Consider the following 5,722-nt stretch of genomic DNA (forward strand, 5'->3'; position numbering starts at 1 on the left):
GGCATGACTCAAGAACCTCCTCTTCAACCACACCATCGGTCACCCTCCTACCCCCACCCTCCCTGCCCTCCACCCCTCCTGATCCCAACCCGCAGCTCAGGTCCCAATCCCTGACTGTCCAGTGCCTTTGGACGTCCTCACAACGTGAAAGGCGCCGTGTAAATGTCATTTTGTTTGTATTGTAATATGCAAATATGCCACCCTTCGACATTTAATAATAATAATCCTTGCATTTGGCGTAGCGCCTTATCCTGTCGTTGAGACGTCCCAAAACAATAAGAATATATCTGAATCTGAATTTTACCCCCCCAGAAAAATTGATCGTTCACCTCATTCACGGCTGTTTGTGGGACAATGTTATATACAAATTGGCTGCAGTATTTACCCACAAAATAGAACATTTCAACAAGGTGAAGAGTTTCTTTATCAAGCGCAAGGATTATTGTCATCTTTAGGTTGCCACCTAGTGGCTTTCTATATGCTTGGGAGCTTCTCCTGAATCTAAATGAACTATCGCCCCATGAAGATAACATAGCGCTTTGAGACGTCGTGAAGACGTTCCTAAGAGGTTGTATCAAATGCGAGGATCATTATTATTTGATGCAGCGCCTCATCACTTTGTTGAGACGTCTCAAAGCGCTTCACAGAATATACTGTAAAGTGAATTGACTGTATTTTGTGGGTGACACGCGACAGCACACACAATAGTCAATTCACTTTGTGAAACGTTTTCAGATGTCTCTCCTGTGAGATACGGCGATGTACAGTGTAAAATTTACTGTAAAGTGAATTGACTACATTTTGTGGGTGAAACACAGCAGCCAATTGCTCGCAGCAGCGTCCCACAAACAGTCGTGGATTGAAGTGACCAAATTATTATTTTAACACCAAACCTGAAAAAATCACGTGAAGCAGGTTATAGAATCCCCAGATCCCCGGGGTTGTAAATGCAACATTGAAAAATATTCCTAAATCTGCATTAATATTAAACATTTAAACCACTTTTTGCATTTTTTGGAGTCCTGTAGTTCAGTGGTTAGAGCACTCACCTCACAAGTGAGAGACCTGTGTTCGATTCCCAGCAGCGGAAACCTTGGGCAAGTTTCCTTACTCCAAACGCCTGATAATAATCCCTCAAGAAAAAAAATAGTTCCTTACTCCACTCGCCTCTGTTTACCAGCAGTCAGTAGGAACCCGGTTGTTAGTCGATTGGCAGATCACTTTCCGGGGGTAATAAACCCTTTTTAAAAACAAAACAAAAAAACTAAGATTGTTTCTTATGGACACAACGGGAGGTACAGAGTTGATCAAATCTTCACATTCTTGTCTAATTCTGGTGGAATAGTCGTCTTTGAACACCAAGGCTCCTTAACCATCTTATCGGAGTTTGCGAACTCATTGCCTAGTGGAGAGTTCCTTAAGCTGTTGTACCCAAATCTTTTTTAACCAACTGAGGTGGAAAAATATTGCTGGTAAATGATGGAAGTGTGAATCTGTCTTGATTTAGCAGGAGAAAGCTTGTCGGGCACCTGAGCTGTGACTTCTCTGCCGACAGGGAGATAACTTTGGTTGGAAGAGATTTTTTTGTTTGGTGTGGTGTAAGTGCGACTTGCTGTGCGAGAGTATAAGTTCCATTTAAACGGCACCAGCTGGGACAAGAATTAAAAGTCAAGGTAGCCACAAAACTAACAGCTCATTGCATAAAGGGCTTAACCCTCCAAGTGGCTGTGCAAATAGAGCACTGTTTTCCCAGCAGATGACCCGTAGAACGTTTCCAGGAACAGTAAGTGCCAAACCCATCAGCTGCTTTCTTGGAAATGTATTTGCTTTCGATATGGCTCTTCTCCAGAGCTGATATACAGAAGCATTAGACTGGGATAAAGTCTGGGTCTTGTGAGATTCAACTGGGTTTATTATTCTAAACAGGAATTGACTAAACTTGTAAACTTATAGAGTGCAGTCCTGTAGCTCAGTGGTTAGACACTCGCCTTGCAAGTGAGAGGACCTGGCTTTGATTGCCGGGCAGACAGGGCGAAACCTTAGATAAGTTTCCTTACTCCACACACACGCCTCTGTTTTCCCAGCAGTAAGTACGAACCCTGTTGTTAGCCGATTGGTGGATCGCTTTTCCGGAGTAATAATCCCTTTTAAAAAATAATGATGCGGTGACTCAATCCACCACCGTGTGTGGGACGCTGCTGTACGCAATTGGCTGCCGTGTTTTGCCCACAAAATATACAGTCAATTCACTTCACGTGATGAGGCGCTGTATCAAATGCAGGGATTATTATTATTAGAATTCCCGAGGACAAAATCTTTCAGTTATTTATTCATTACTGTACTGTACTGCACTGTAAATCTTAGAATGAGTGGGTAAATATTAAATTTCTGTGTGTTCTGTTTTAAGCAACTAAATATTAACTTGTCATGACAGGAAATCTCAAACCATTTGGCTTTGTTGTGACCACAAAAATGTTTCCTAAACAAACCACCCTGAGTGAAATGTAGTTTGCAACCAAGTCACAGTGTGGAACAAAAGCTAAACAACAAACAATTCTGGTTATAAAAGAACGAGCAGTAAAACTAGTCTGTGCCGTCTGTCAGACACGTTTTGTACAGGAGTGAAACTATGATCCTTTAACTTTGCAGCCATGAAAAATCTACCCTTCAAATCCCTTTCTTTTAAAAATTGGTCACTGAATCCGCGACTGTTTGTGGGGCACTGCTGCGTGCAATTTCCATTAACAATCTCATTGCAATTTCCTGCCAGAGCACAGATGTGTTTTACTAAATGTTTGTACTCTGTTAGCACTTCAGTGAAATGTGACTAAGTGGTCATTTGTTATACTCTGACACAATATAAATAAAACCGTGACTTTTCCTGTCATCTTGTAGATAAAAATAAGCTGTTGGTATTTTAGCTCCTGCCAAGTTATACCGTATGTGGGTACGCACTGTTCTTCTCAGTAGAGCTCACACCGGAGGCGGAGTTGACTTGGCGCAGTTGGTAGGACTCTTGCCTATAGTTTCAGAAGGTACTTTGAATTCACGTCCTGGTCAGGAACTTCAGTGCTGGGGGAGTGCATGAGTCCTGCGTTTTCAGAGGCACCATCCTTCAGATGAGATGTTAACCTTGTGGAGTCCTTGGGGAGTAGTGTATTGTTTGGAGGCCTCGCAAGCGAGAGGACCCGGGGTTGATTGAGAAACACTGGCAAGTTTCCTCACTCCCCACACACGCCTCTGTTTACCCGCAGTCAGTAGGAACCCGGTTGTTAGTTGATTGGCGGATCGCTTTTCCGGGGGTAATAATCCCTTCAAAAAAAATGAATAAATAATAATGTCACTCAATCCACGGCTGTGTGTGGGACGCTGCTGTGCGCAATTGGCTGCCGCGTTTCACCCACAAAATACACAGTCAATTCTCTTGGCAGTATATTCTGTGAAGCGCTTTGAGACGTCTTGAAGACGTAATAAGACGCTATATCAAATGCAAAGATTATTATTATTATATATAAACTAAGGCTCTGTCTGTCTGTCTCTTCAGATTAACGTCAAAGATTCCATGACACTATTAAAAAGCCGAGGGTGTTTGTCTCTTGGTGTCCTGGCCAAAAAACCTCCAGATAATTTGGTTGTTCACTTTACTGCTGTTTGTGGGACTGCTGTGTGCAAATTGGCCACATTTGGCTGCCAACAAAATACACAGATACATTTGATTAAAGGAGCAATAACACTTATTATTGCTACTCTCTGCAAATCATTTTATGATGGACCACATGGCTTCCTCAAGTGAGGGGGGTGTGGGTGGGAGGAGGGAATAAATGAAGACATTTCAAAAGCATTTAAACATTTTGGGACCTACAGAAAGTGAGATGAGGAACAGTTTCAACACTGACGCCTGGTGCCTAATACTGGTACAACAACAACAACAACAACAACATTACATGTGTAAAGGCCTTTCACGTCGGGAGGACGTCCCACGGCGCTGAACAGACAGTGTTTCGGAGCTGAGCTGGGGGTCAGGATCGGGGAGGGTGACCGAAGGCACAGTCAAAGAGGAGGGTCTTGAGATGGGTCTTGAAGGTGGCGAGGGAGGGGGCGAGGTGGAGAGACTGTGGGAGGGAGTTCCAGAGGGTGGGGGAAGCGTGGCAGAAGGCCCACCTGCCAATGGTGGGGTGAGCGAGGCGGGGGACGTGAAGCAGCCTGGAGTGGAGGGAGCGAGCAAGTTGGTAGGGGGCTAGGAGGTCGGAGAGGTCATGGGGAGCAAAGCCATGGAGGGCTTTGAAGGTGAGGACCAGGATCTTGATCCCATCCTCTGTGTGATGGGAAGCCAGTGGAGTCGGGTGAGAATGGGTGTGATAGGGTCACGGAGCCCGGTGTGGGAGAGGATGGGGATGATAGGGTCACGGAGCCCGGTGTGGGAGAGGATGGGGGTGATGGGGTCACGGAGCCCGGTGGGGAGAGGATGGGGGGGATGGGGTCACGGAGCCCGGTGGGGGAGAGGATGGGGTGATGGGGTCACGGTGCCCGGTGGGAGAGGATGGGGGTGATAGGGTCACGGAGCCGGTGTGGGAGAGGATGGGGGTGATGGGGTCACGGAGCCCGGTGTGGGAGAGGATGGGGGGATGGGGTCACGGAGCCCGGTGTGGGAGAGGATGGGGGTGATGGGGTCACGGTGCCGCCCGGTGTGGGAGAGGATGGGGGTGATGGGGTCACGGAGCCCGGTGTGGGAGAGGATGGGGGTGATGGGGTCACGGAGCCCAGTGGGGGAGAGGATGGGGGTGATGGGGTCACGGTGCCCGGTGGGGGAGAGGACACGGGCTGCAGAGTTAGTTCGGGATGATCTGCAGTCTGTGGGGGAGGAGTTGGGGGCCGACAAGCAGCGAGTTTGCACAGTGGAGCCTGGATGCTATGTGTGTGTGAGGGTCTCGGGGGCTGCGGTGTGAGACAGTGGCGGAGTCGGGCGATGTTGCGGAGGTGGGGAAGGCAGAGTCATGGTGCAGATGTGGGGTAGAAAGGATAGTTGAGGGTCAAACCAGACCCCAAGGTTCGGGACCGGGTCAGGGAGGGGGAGTGAGCCCCAGGGATGGTGATGCTGTCAGCGCCTGAGGTGAGGAGGCGCTGATGGGAGCCAATCAGGAGCCTCGATCTTGTTGACATTCAACTGGAGAAAGTTGGCTCTCATCCAGGACTTGACGTCTGACAGATATTCCATCAGGACAGCAGTGGGTCCTGGAGTCAAGGGGGGGGTCAGAGGGAGAGTTGGGCGTCTGCAGATGATGTCACCAAGAGGGAGCACTTCGATGTTGAAGAGGAGGGGACCAAGGACAGAGCCCTGAGGATCACCGCACGAGATGGTGTGGGGGCTGGAGGGGAACCCTCTGTGGAGATGAAGTGCAGGGGTGTGAGAGGTACAATCTGAACCATGAGCCGTGAAGATTGAGGTGAGAGGAGAGGTGGTGGATGAGGATAAAGTGGTTGACTGTGTCGAAGGCAGCAGAGAGGTTAAGGAGGACGAGGGAGTGTACAAGAAAGAGTGAGAGAGCGAGAGAATAATAAATAATAATCTTGCATTTGGTATAGTGCTCTTCATGTCTTCGAACGTCTCAAAGCACTTCACAGATTATACAGAATGAATTGACTGTATATTTGTGGGCGGAACGCGGCAGCCAATTGTGCAGCGTCCCACAAACAGTCGTGGATTGAAGTGACCAATTTTATT

Source organism: Callorhinchus milii, unplaced genomic scaffold (genome assembly GCF_018977255.1).
Source record: "Callorhinchus milii isolate IMCB2004 unplaced genomic scaffold, IMCB_Cmil_1.0 Scaffold5, whole genome shotgun sequence".
NCBI classification, from domain to species: Eukaryota; Metazoa; Chordata; class Chondrichthyes; order Chimaeriformes; family Callorhinchidae; genus Callorhinchus; species Callorhinchus milii.